This window comes from Alosa sapidissima, chromosome 15 (genome assembly GCF_018492685.1).
Source record: "Alosa sapidissima isolate fAloSap1 chromosome 15, fAloSap1.pri, whole genome shotgun sequence".
NCBI lineage: Eukaryota > Metazoa > Chordata > Actinopteri > Clupeiformes > Clupeidae > Alosa > Alosa sapidissima.
In genome coordinates this window covers 9,535,429-9,547,660 of record NC_055971.1, presented here as the reverse complement: position 1 = coordinate 9,547,660, position 12,232 = coordinate 9,535,429, and the positions used below count along the sequence as shown (strand labels likewise).

Below are 12,232 nucleotides of genomic sequence, written 5' to 3'. Positions count from 1 at the left end.
TCGAGGCGATGACGCGCGTGTGGAATCTTCTTTAAAAATGGCAACAGAATTTGACAGTTGAGTCCAAAGATTCTAGAACAGAGCTCTGTTCTAGAATCTTTGGTTGAGTCAACGTAACTACAGGAGGTGAGTGCAACATTTTGACAGCCCAATCTCAAGCTTTTTTAATGTTGACGTTTGTCAGAAACAATACCTTAAATTATACATATCCTACATATTAAATGGAAACGAGACGTTTTAACCATAACCTCATTATAGGCTATAACATACAACTAAAGGTTAGGTCAACGTGTCATCGTTAGTGAACGCTAACGTTAACTTTTTGTTTAACGTTAACATAACGTTAGAGCTCAGAACTAGCCTTATTTAGCCTACCGTTAGTTTGTTAAGTTATAAGATAGCATTATGCCTGGGCTTGTATGCTATGCTTAAACTGAATGTTAGCCAAATATTCTGTCTCTTTTACTCCTTCAGCACAGACTTTTCATCTTCCCCTGTTTCCAACTCTCCTGAAATGAAAGCTAGCTGCTAACGTTAATGGAGGAAGTCCTGACGTTCATACTGCTGCACACAGATCATACAGGTCCTATTTGATTAAATTTCTATGTATGGTAAGTGTATAGCATGAGACACAGCTTTACTTAGTGTTCTTCATTTGCATTCATGCAAAACAACAACCAGTCATTTAAAATATAACGTTAGGCTACTCCATCTCTATGTTTAATTTCAAAGGTATCCAGTGTCATGACATTTGTGCTGCTGCTCTAAGCACCCTTTCCTCCGGGATCGCACAGGACCAGGATATGCATGTAAGTAGATTATTAAAGTCATAAACATACAGGTAGGCCTACTGGCTGTAGTGAGGGTCCTTTTTTAGCGCACCTAACAAATAGGGATAATGGGATGGGATATTCCTGTCAGGTGTATTCAGGCTGTTGTAGTCTGCTCACTTACAGATGCAATTGAATCATGTATGCCTACTATGACACTCTTCCCTTCTGTTGGTATGTTGCTTAGGTGGCAGCCGGTTAGCGCTTCGGACTTGCAACCGTAGGGTTGCCGGTTCAAACCCCGACCAGTAGGAACGGCTGAAGTGCCCTTGAGCAAGGCACCTAACCCCTCACTGCTGTTGTTGCAGGCAGCTCACTGCGCCGGGATTAGTGTGTGCTTCACCTCACTGTGTATTCACTGTGTGCTGAGTGTGTTTCACTAATTCACGGATTGGGATAAATGCTGAGACCAAATTTCCCTCACGGGATCAAAAGAGTATATATACCATAGACTGTAAAAGATATATACTTATACTTATAGACCCTTTCAAGAGAGTTCCATTATCAGCATCATAGTTGGCCCCACAAGACTTCCTTTTTAACATTCCATATGTTATCTTAATGGGGCCCAAATAGAACGTTCAAGCATTGTTTTTGTTTTTATTGTTGAAAGGGTCTATACTTAACACCTGTATAAAACAGGCCATTGCATTTGACTTTTCCTTTAATTGGTTTATATAACCTTTCATATTATAGTTGGTTGGGAATGCTAAAAACAAATTCAAGAAGGAGAGAATCCCACCGAGCCTTCCTGAAATTGGATACCATTGAGCAAAGCATGGGAAAAGGCAAAATTCATCACAGGCAAGTCACCTTTTCCTCACAAAGCAAAATGCATCTGTATCTCAAGCAGAAGCTTTCAGAATTACACTTCAGTGTTATCCTTATTGAGGTTTACTTTGATTCCAGGACAAAACTCAATCCAATGTGAGGGAAACCACACTTTTTTTTTTCTATTCACACAGATACCTGCTACCCAGGATGCAAACACTGTAGTTCAGGTATGGTGTGTATGTGTGGGGAGCGTACCTATGTTCCCCGGGTCCTATGTTCCCCGCTTTGTATGGGACCGGGGAACATAGGACCCTTTTTTAAAACCCTAACCCCGAGCGGGGAACATAGGGATGACCCCGTATGTGTGTGCGTGTGCGTGCGTGTGCATATATGTTCACTGATGATCTTTTTACACTGACTGAGTACACTACTGAGGTTGTAGATGTTCTCGGTGATGAAAGCGTATCCAAATCCAATGTAAGTTTTCAGATGATGATTAAACATCATATTACTACTTATTACATTTCTTTAACCAAATTGACCTTTACTTTAAATTGAATGTAACATTTACAGGACAATGAGACAAAAATGAAGGAGGAGTGTTGAAAAGTAAACCCTGATCTAAATACGATTGAAAACAGAATGAGGAGAACAATCAGTGACAGAGTGGCATTTATTCAACGCCACTCCACACAGGAAATCCTTACCGAATACCCAGCTTTACACCACATTTGAACTGTGAGTTAACATTTGGCATTTAGTTCACTGCAAATTAGGGGTTAACGATTTTGGAAAAAAATCTAATTGCGATTTTTCTCACCAATATTGCGATTGCGATGCGATATGCGATTATTTTTAAGCTCTTTATCTTCTGTCTTATTCAACAAAGACAAGCAATATATTATTCTATAGTATGACCAACACAAAATTAGATAAGTTAAACATAAACTGTTCCTGGAGCCCACTTTCCTGGAGCCCAGGCCTATGTTATGATGGCATTAGGTCATTGAATAAGATTGATGAATGAAATATTTTTTATTTAACTATTTTAATCACATTAGTAGACCTATATTTGTTGAACTTCCAGCCTTGTAAACATTTAATTATTCTGATTCGTTTCTATTTCATGTAGATATGACCTTCTTTCGTTAGTTAGCAAATAGGTCTACATGTAGTGGCACTGACACGGCTTCTCCTTGTCCTGTGCTCTCTATACACGCACGGGCACACACAAACACACACACACACATACCCGCTCCTCTCCTCTGTAGGCTACTTGCACGTGAATCGGAACAAACTACTGTAGATTGTTGTAGCGCAAATAAATGCGGCCGAATGACCGTTCTGCTCGGTGTTAACTAAAGGTTAGCATCATCAACACCGCAGCGCAATACGCATGCATGCAAATTAACTAGTTTGTTCATATCACAACAAAGCCAATCGCGGAGACAAAACTCTTTAAACAGGCAAAGTTATCAGCAGTTAGCAGCATGTATGTAGCCTAGAGCCTTAGCTGGTAAGCTAATGTTAGAACAGCTGGGTTTTTGGTGGTTAGCTGTGTCAACTACTTGTGGATAACATTATACATCAATTCATTTATCGCAAATGTCCCCACTGTCACTGTACTCCAGTAAACAAAGTCCCCAGTGCACAGGTGAATGGCTGCTGTGCAGCCTAAACAGTCGTGGAGTTTTAATCGTCAGCTGGACAAGTAAACGAAGTTACCAACCAGAGTAGCAGCACAGGGGAATTATGAACTAGAACCAGGGACATGGCAGGTTCGAGCAAAAGGTAATGAAGAGGTTTATTTTTAACCAAAGTAGCTCTACTGATCAGACCTTTCTTGACACTGTTAGCTGGTCCTCTTGTTTACGTTTTTTGCTTCTTCAGTGGTCGGTGAGAAGAGTCGGTGGCGCGTCTGCAAGAGCAAGTATAAATGCGTTTTGGTGACGTCACATATTACAAATCGCAGCCTTTGCGGTTTGAAAATCGTGTTTCATCATATCGCGATATTATCGCAAATGCAATAAATCGTTCAGCCCTACTGCAAATTATTTTTCAGATGTTCTTCTGCCAAGCGAACATGTACTTTGTTCTCATTAGGGCTGTAACGATATACGATTCGAACCCGAAATCGCGACATTCATATCCACGATACTGTGTCGCGGTATGAAAAGGCAGAATCGCGACACACCCTTTCTAGTGTTTCACGCACTGCTTTGCAGCTTACGCGGCCGCAAAAGCAACCCACATCTCCCGCTTTACTTATCGGTAGCCTACGTTGTCCAAAAACAAATAAATAAATAATAATTTCATACCTCTCCTTGCTTTCATTGTAGACTATGTGTGCAACTTTACCAAACAGTATAGAAGTAAACCCCCTCTCCTTGCCCCGCTCTCTCTCGCGCTCCCTCCCTCTCACTCTCTCTCTCTCTCCTGCTCAATGAACACTCGCGACTTAAAGGGACACCAGGCAACGTTTTCGTGTTAATTACTCATCTTCGTAAGTCGGTATATGGTTAAATGACTCATTACAGGGCGAATGAAGACTCTCTCGCCCACCCCTACTGCCTGTAGGAAGAATATCCCGCTTGCAAGTTCAGTGTATCGTACCCGGCGACCGAAGCAGTTTCAGTTTCCATCCTGCATCCACAGCACAGAGGGAGGCTAACGAAACGCTAGCGATTGTTGCAAACGTGTGTATAATGGCAGAGCCGGCGAAGAAGCAGCGAAAACCCTTGACGGAAGATGCAAATGCAAAGAAAAGGAAAAGCGCTTCAGACCGAGCGAGGGGGCGTTTCGTAGAGAAAAAGCATCAGGCTTGCCTGGTGTCCCTTTAAATAAAACATTCACAATCGTGAACGCAAGGACGCATAGAAGACGACTAGCTAAATTACTATTAAATCCGCTTAGCATCATTAGCTATCATTGCTGCACATATTTGTTTAAAACTCGTTGAAGCTCGCATTGAAGTTGACTGATCATCTCAATACCAACGTTTCCCAAAAGGGCCTGTCCCAAGGAGAACAAGTATTATCTTGAAACTTAAACACACATGGGGAAACTGAACAGTCCAATCAGTAGACTATGATAGGCTAAGCTAGCCAACTATGCTACTTTGTTTACAACATTTCCAGGCTTCAACCAGACAGCTGAATTAAAGAGTTGTAATAAAAAATAGTAGGCCTAGGCTATAGGCTAATCTGCATAAAGTGTGCTGTCATGAATATCAGCCATTCAGAAAAATATAAAGGATATAAAATAAAAGATATATTATATTGTAATCTTCTGGTGTTCTAAGGGAGACTATTAAAATATTGTTTAATAAAATGTCTAGCCCCCCCAAAAAAAAGAAAAATCGAGATTCATATCGAACCGTGGGTCAAAAATCATGATACAAACCGAATCGTGAGGTTGGTGTATCGTTACAGCCCTAGTTCTCATCTTTTTAAAGGTTTTCTCTGAAATTCAGCACCTGCATAACATTGACCTAAGTACCAGGCCTGTGAGGAGACAACCTACAAATACAAAGGTATTAAGAAGTTTGATTTACACTTCATGTCATTACTGCTATAAAACTGTATGGAATTACAAGTATGTTATTACTGCTAAAAGACTTATCCAGTGTATTGTTCAAATTCAGGACTCGCAGAGCGGCCATATCTGTTTGGGGACAATCTTGACCGGCTCATACGTTGTGGATAAGGTACAGTAAGAGTACCAGTTGAGAGAAAGTGGATTAGAGCATTATGCCCAATATTCCAATATGTGGTTTAATGTTCTGCATTTTTCATTAGTGGGTCACTTTGATACTAAGAGTATGATTCTAGGTAATGACTATGATATCTGTACTTTTCCTGTGTATATCTGTGTGTGACTGTGTTTAGAGATAAGCAGGAATATTATGACTTTGCAGTGTTTCACTGTTCTGCATGGCTGCGTCAGTAGCTATCTGCTCCGGATTGCCAGGCTGCCACTAATCAGGGTCTGATTCAGTGTAGTCCATGTGAGATGGGATGACCAACGCCATCTCCCGTCAGCCTGGAAGGATACTTAAACCCTAACTATTTCCTTGTCTAGTTAGAGCAGCTGATGGATCTTTAGGTGAAGTCATGCTGTCTCTCCCTTGATGCGCATCATTGTAAATAAACTCTGTTCCTGATTTTTCATACTATTGGTCTGACTGGGTCTCTATTAAATCTATGGTATCAAAATTACCATCACAGTCATTTGACACTGTTAGAAACTTCCCCTGCCAATGGGCTTGAATATCACCATTGTAAATACTGTTATTCTGCACTTTTCAGATATCCAAGACACCCACACCTACCCTATGCATGAGAGGCAACCCCTTCGAGGAAGACACCACCATTACACTTTGCATGGACGGACAAGACGTCGTAACACCAGAAGATGTGTCGATGGGCATTGGAGCATTGCTAGCAGTTTATTTAATTTTTAATATGGAATACCTGTCATTTCTGCAGTGCATGGCAGGGATCAAATCAAATCAAAAGCTTTCATCAGCTGTAATTAGAATGTCCAACATTCTCCTGTAAAATATGTAATGTAAACATGTGTAACTATTGATCAGTGTCATTTATTATTAATGTTTCTATGTATGAATGTATCTATCTATTAATGTATGTATATCTTTTTTTCTATTCCTTGTTTTTGTGTTGTATTTTCTGTAACTTGCTGTGTAATAAATTCTTGAAACAATGTCATTATTGGCTATTTATGATAGCATTATATAAGTTAGCAAGTAAGTAGCCTAAGTAAATAAATAAATAAATAAATAATTTTTAAAATGATAATTTTTACTGTGTGAGCCGACGTAGCACATTTTGACCCATCATATTTTGTTAAAAACCAAACTGAAATTAATCTAAGCTCATGCAGCCATTTCTACAACTCAGTTGCTACATATTAAGCACAAAAATATTAAGTTCATGAATTTAGTAATCACATTTTTAACCACATTTAAGTCTACTATGTTTTTAAAGTCAATATTTTCCCCGCACATAGGCTACTGTTAAAAATAGGTTATAGAAAATAAAAATGGGCGGATCATTTGGGGGAAAAAATGTTATTACAGCTAGAGTAGTAGCTAAGTAGTAAGTTTATCATTGGTTTGGGTTAAGTTTGTTTTGGGGGACAGCACTCCTATAGAGCATCACAGTCCCGCCCACAGGAGTTTCCGGAAGTAAGAATTCAATGCAATTTCTCCATTGACAATTCGGGTATAAGCCATAAAAACTTAACTGCACATGGTAGACTCAAAACCAGCTACACCTGTACTAAGCGATTGTGTATGCTCATGTAGACGCCAAAAGTTCACGGGGCACTAACCTCGTTTTGAGATAAATGTATTTTATTCGCGATGTCTTGGATAAGTACTTTAAGGTCACTTGGAAAGGCCGTTAAGGTCATAGTTTGAAACTTTATCAGCGAAAATTATTGACAAAGATGGCGGAGTCTTTTACTGCCTATGGCGAAAATCTTAATGTGAATAAAAACTTTCTAGACGAACATTGGTACTATCAACAAGGATTGTGGTTTATATATCACACAAACTTAGTCAGGGCCAATACACCATCAAATAGAACACTGCAAATGCTAGTTTGAACACTTAAAGGGCCAGTATGTAGGAAATAATGGAAGATAAACTGTAACCATTCCAAAAATGATCACCATATGTTGTCAGAGAGTAAGGAAACACGATGAATTGAAGTAATGGCTTATTTGACAACATTACTGTAACCCGTAAAACCCATGAAAAAAAATGAGTTACGGGGCGGAATCTCTTGGAATTTTTAGTTTATGTTTTAAACGATTAATTCTAGAATAGTGTATTAATAATCGGCTGGCGTGTCCTCCTATTTGTGTTGCCAAATTAGCAAAGGCCAACTGTCAACTTGCTGTCAATTGTAGTCATGAACGCCTACGAGAGGCAGGTAAATCTCCAAAATTAAAACAAGAAACAAATTAAATGGAGGAGCTTCCTGAGATGGTGACGTCTTCGTCAAACGGAGAATATCAAGTCTGACGCAGAGCTGGCCATATTTCTCCACAACAGGTAGCCTAGGCTAAACTTCATCTGCATCGCTAACTTCAGCTAAATATTTTACGTTGGTTAGAGAGGTATTTTTTGTTTTCACTGTTTCCGTAATGTGTAGCTGGGTCATGGTTGGAGAAACGTTAAAGCAGCTGCAGGTCAACTAACGTTAGCTAAGTCTTCATTAGTGAACACAGCTGGAAGGATTATTGGTGCTTCACTCCCCTCCCTGAAGGACATTTACACCACCCACCTCACCCGCAAGGCGACCAAAATTGTGAGTGATGCAAGTCACCCCGCTCACAATCTGTTCGATCTACTGCCCTCTGGGAAGAGGTACAGAAGCCTGCGCTCCCGCACTACCAGACTCACCAACAGCTTCATACACCAAGCTGTAAGGATGCTGAACTCTCTCCCTCCTCTCCCCCCTCCACCCTCAGCTACATAACATCCTGGACATTGGACCCACAATGGCCGCGTGCACTACTCCACTTGCACACTTGCACACTTGTACACTTTACAACTTGTTGTTGTCCTGAAAACACAACACATCTGCTGCTCTTACATAACTTGCACCACTATGTCACTTTCTTTCTTACTTAGGTCAAACAGAACTACCCAAGCCTTTTATTGGCCTGACTTTGCACTAGTATTTTATTGACTGTCTATGCACAATTTAAACCAAATTTTGCTGCTCTTATTTTTTTTCATTATTATATGTGCCCTCTTATTTACTTACTTTTTTGTTTACTTGAATGTTATGTTTGTCTGTGGACTTAAATTGGTAAAATATGTCTTGTCTTCACCGTGGGATAGAGAGAAACGTAATTTCGATCTCTTTGTATGTCTGGAACATGTGAAGAAATTGACAATAAAGCTGACTTTGACTTTGACTTTGACTTTGATTACATCTGGCAACCCAGAAGAGGCTCGCGTCTGGTAGTCTAGAGAGCGGTAGCCGATAGGCTAATCATTAGCCTTTCAGTCATTAGAATGTCATTATAAAACTGCTAACATTAGCCTACATGCTGCAATACAGGTATGAAATATATCATGTTTTAGTGACCTTGTTGTTTCTATGAACATGAATTGTTGTTTATATGAAACATCAACTCAGTCGAGGCATAAAAAGCCCTGTATATCCCCATTAAGAACTTAAAACTTTGAACTAGCTAGCTAGCTGATAGCAAAGCTGGATGCTACCACCGGGTAGACACTGCAGTAAAATGGTTAGCAAACCGTCCATGCCCCTGTGAATATTTCAGTTTCAAGGACGAAATCAAGAGTGTCCAAAGGGGTGAAAACCAGTTTAAACCGGGTCAGATTATTGACTGTTGTGTGTCGAGGGTCAGCTTGTGGGTTTTGTATGGGCCAGCATGAGGGACAAGACCTATCAAACCTACGAAGTTGTGTGGTGAGTTTTGCAGGGAGGTTGGTAATGCTAGTTAACATTAGCTAGGCTACTGTAGCCTTCATACTGTACGAGCCATATCATCAATCATTAACCTAGAAATACTTATTAGTGCATTTAATGAACATTTTGTGTAATAATTAACAGCAAGTTAATAAACTGAATATGGTGGTCCAGACCATGCATCAGGATGGCAGTCAGATACGAAGCACTGCACAATGTTGCTAACGTTAACGTTAACCGCTTTCACACACACGATATATAAAATACACGATGGTAAATATAACATTCAATACCAAAACACTATTATTTACACGATTACTCCTGAAATAACTGCTATTAACTACATAAAAATCATTGTTTGGAGGAAAGGGTTCGCGTGCTGTCGCCGGTTGGAAATGATTTCGCGCTGGTTCGTGCTGCTTATATATTTTTCAGTGAGGCGCGTGGTTTATGGGAAATTTACTTCCGGAAACTAAGCTCTCTTGGAGGAGGGGCGGGACTGTGATGCTCTATAGAGTGTCCCAGTGACGCCACTTCCATTTGCCTCCATGGGACCTATCTTTCAAAAAATTTTGAACGCCAGTCTATGGCAAAAAAGAAATGATTTTCTGGTCCCGGTTGACTTGTAGGGATGGGCAAAGCGAGGCTTTATGAAATACTGAAACGTTCGAAGCAATTGTGCCGAACAACAATTCCGACACCTCAGAGCTGTTTAGGGTGAAACAAATCTGTCAAATTCTTCGTATTGGAGATGTCGTCTTTAAAGTTCGTAGCTCACTGTGTTACCGGTGTTCAGTCTTTGTCAAAAGCTAAGCAGTCATGCCCTTGGTCAATTACTGGATGGGAGACCATGAAGTCACAATAAGAATCTTATTGCTGCGGTGTTCTCTAAATCACTTTCTTCTTATAAAAACTCTCGATTTTTTACCGTTCTGAGAGTTTAGTTGACTTCATCATTAACTGTGTGGTTAATGATGAAGTAAGAAAACATACAGATACGATCTGAAACAATATGGCTACCTTACAAATCAAACGGGGATCGAACCACATTTAAGCAGCCTGGGCTACCGTGCAAAAAACACTCTCACTAACCACTACACCATCATGGTTATTGCTTAAGATAAGTCTACACTGTTAATTGAACGCGCGGGCACGCCTGCCGACACCAGTGAAATGCACTGAGGTTCGCTTAACTTTGGTCACATGACATGGGGATTTTGAACGATGTTTCGAAGCTGTGGTCACATGACATGGCGGTTTTGAACCACGTTTTGAAGCAGTGTTTCGAAACACGTGTGCTTCGAAGCCTCGACACTGATTCGAGACGTCGGTTTCGAAAGTCACACCCCTATTGACTTGTGCCTTGAATTACCCATAATGATGTTTGTCAATTTTAAAGACAATTTTTCATGTTAAGACATTTGCAGTTTGTTTCGTAACTATTGAATTATTGAATTATTGAATTACAACATTGTGAAAGATCGTAATTCCAACGACTACAAACCGATCAGTCGCGCTAGTGACGTTAGCTCATTCACAGCCACACTAGATTGTACAAGCATACCAGCAACAGATCTTAATTGTGCTTTCTTGCCGATGAAAATACCATGAGTCAGAGGATTAAACACATCAGGTAAGTTGTATTCGTCAATAGACTGTACATTAGATACTTTTAAGTGACATAGCAGGCAGCAAGATGCAACCGTTAACTAGCATAACAGCTAGCATGCTAAACTTATCGTTTCATTACGTTGGTGACGTACATCATTCGAGACGAGAGATGTAGTCCACTGAGCGGATTCGCAAAAAAAACAACATAACTTTTGAAGTCTATCGAACAACAGTACTTTCTTGACGTGAAAAACTACATGTACCGCATAGCGGTACAAAATATGACCGCCGCTCAGTCCTGTACATCTGTTCCGCGAAAATAAATCACACTTCAATTTGTCTCCATACTTTACTCCATCCCCCACTCTTGAAACTTTTGTGTATGCTTGTTTGGCATGCCTGAGTGTGTGTGTGCAGCTGCACAGAAAGTAGCCTACTGGTGCTGAAAAGGTGAATAGATTGTAGAATAGCCAAAGAAGATGTAGCATTGTTATAAAACCTTTAAAATCTCTAAACAATCACAAGTAGGGCAGTTCATCACAGTTCATCCATTGCAACTGGATTGATGAAAGGTCACCTACTGTACACCTGTAGGCTACATTGTATTTGGGGAAAGCAAAAGGTATCAGCATAATGTTATTTATTTATTTATTTATAAACAAAAACATCTCTGTCAGTTCCATGCCGTTTTCAACAGCTATCAAAAACAAAGGTCATTTTTGGATGGATGGATTTTTTGTGAATGTTTCTTCTTCTACATAAGATTTTAGTCATCTTTAGTTCATGTAATACTTTATTGTCAATGCACAAATTAAGTAACAGTAGTCTGAAACGTTATTGTTAATGCAAATTAAGTAACAGTAGTTTGAAACGAAATGCTGTTTTACATCTAACCAGTGGTGCAAATAACTGACATGTCCAAATGGGCCTTGATGAAATGCGTCGCTAGACTGTTCATACACATTTTAATGGGCCAAAGTTGAAGAGCTGTTGTCCGTTATTGTTCGTGCAAATATAGGCTTATTCATGTTCCCTTGCATTGTGTAACTGAGGTCCATGGCTAGTCTGGCTTTTAAGAAATCAAAAAATAAATAGCGGGCAGATCAGGCTGGGTTCAACCAGACATACATAGGTCTGTTAGCTCAATGCTGCAATCAGACGTATGGCCATAAGCTGTCAAAGCAAGTTTCACGTCTAGCACGTCAAAAGTTACAAGGCAAAATGCATTTTTGCTAATTGCAGTGACCCTAGAGGTCAAAGGTCACTGAGTCCATGTACCAAGTTTGGTTTTGATACATGCAACGATTGCTGAGATATGAGCTCACTTCCTGTTTGGCGGCTTCGCCACAAATTTCGATTGGATGTGACGGGCGAACGCTTCTATCAATTGTTAAAGAAATAAATGAAGTGACAAGGCATGGTCTGAAGATGGTCTGTGCCAATTTTGGTGAAGATCAGATGAAATTTGTGACCTGTGCGAAATTGTTGGTGTTTTTGATCAAATCAAATATGGCGGCCGAATGAATTATTTTGATGTGACAAGTT

At 40.0% G+C, this 12,232-nt stretch overlaps 2 long non-coding RNA genes across 7 annotated transcripts; both read left to right on the top strand.

Moving 5' to 3' along the window:
- Positions 1-97: 97 nt before the first annotated feature.
- LOC121684132 lies at positions 98-1,606 on the top strand. Of its 3 annotated transcripts, XR_006023043.1 has the most exons (4): positions 98-126; positions 475-611; positions 733-809; positions 1,527-1,606. It is a non-coding gene; the product is annotated as an uncharacterized LOC121684132 (long non-coding RNA). The 3 variants fall into 3 exon arrangements; XR_006023045.1 differs by lacking the exon at positions 1,527-1,606 and having other exon boundaries at positions 103-126; positions 480-611; positions 733-1,153; XR_006023044.1 differs by lacking the exons at positions 98-126; positions 1,527-1,606 and adding an exon at positions 133-278 and having other exon boundaries at positions 733-1,153.
- Positions 1,607-1,736: 130 nt separating this feature from the next.
- On the top strand, positions 1,737-6,331 carry LOC121684131. Of its 4 annotated transcripts, none has more exons than XR_006023042.1 (6): positions 1,737-1,757; positions 2,040-2,081; positions 2,178-2,342; positions 5,059-5,136; positions 5,248-5,310; positions 5,912-6,331. It is a non-coding gene; the product is annotated as an uncharacterized LOC121684131 (long non-coding RNA). The 4 variants fall into 4 exon arrangements; XR_006023041.1 differs by having other exon boundaries at positions 1,740-1,831; XR_006023040.1 differs by having other exon boundaries at positions 1,740-2,081.
- Positions 6,332-12,232: the final 5,901 nt, after the last annotated feature.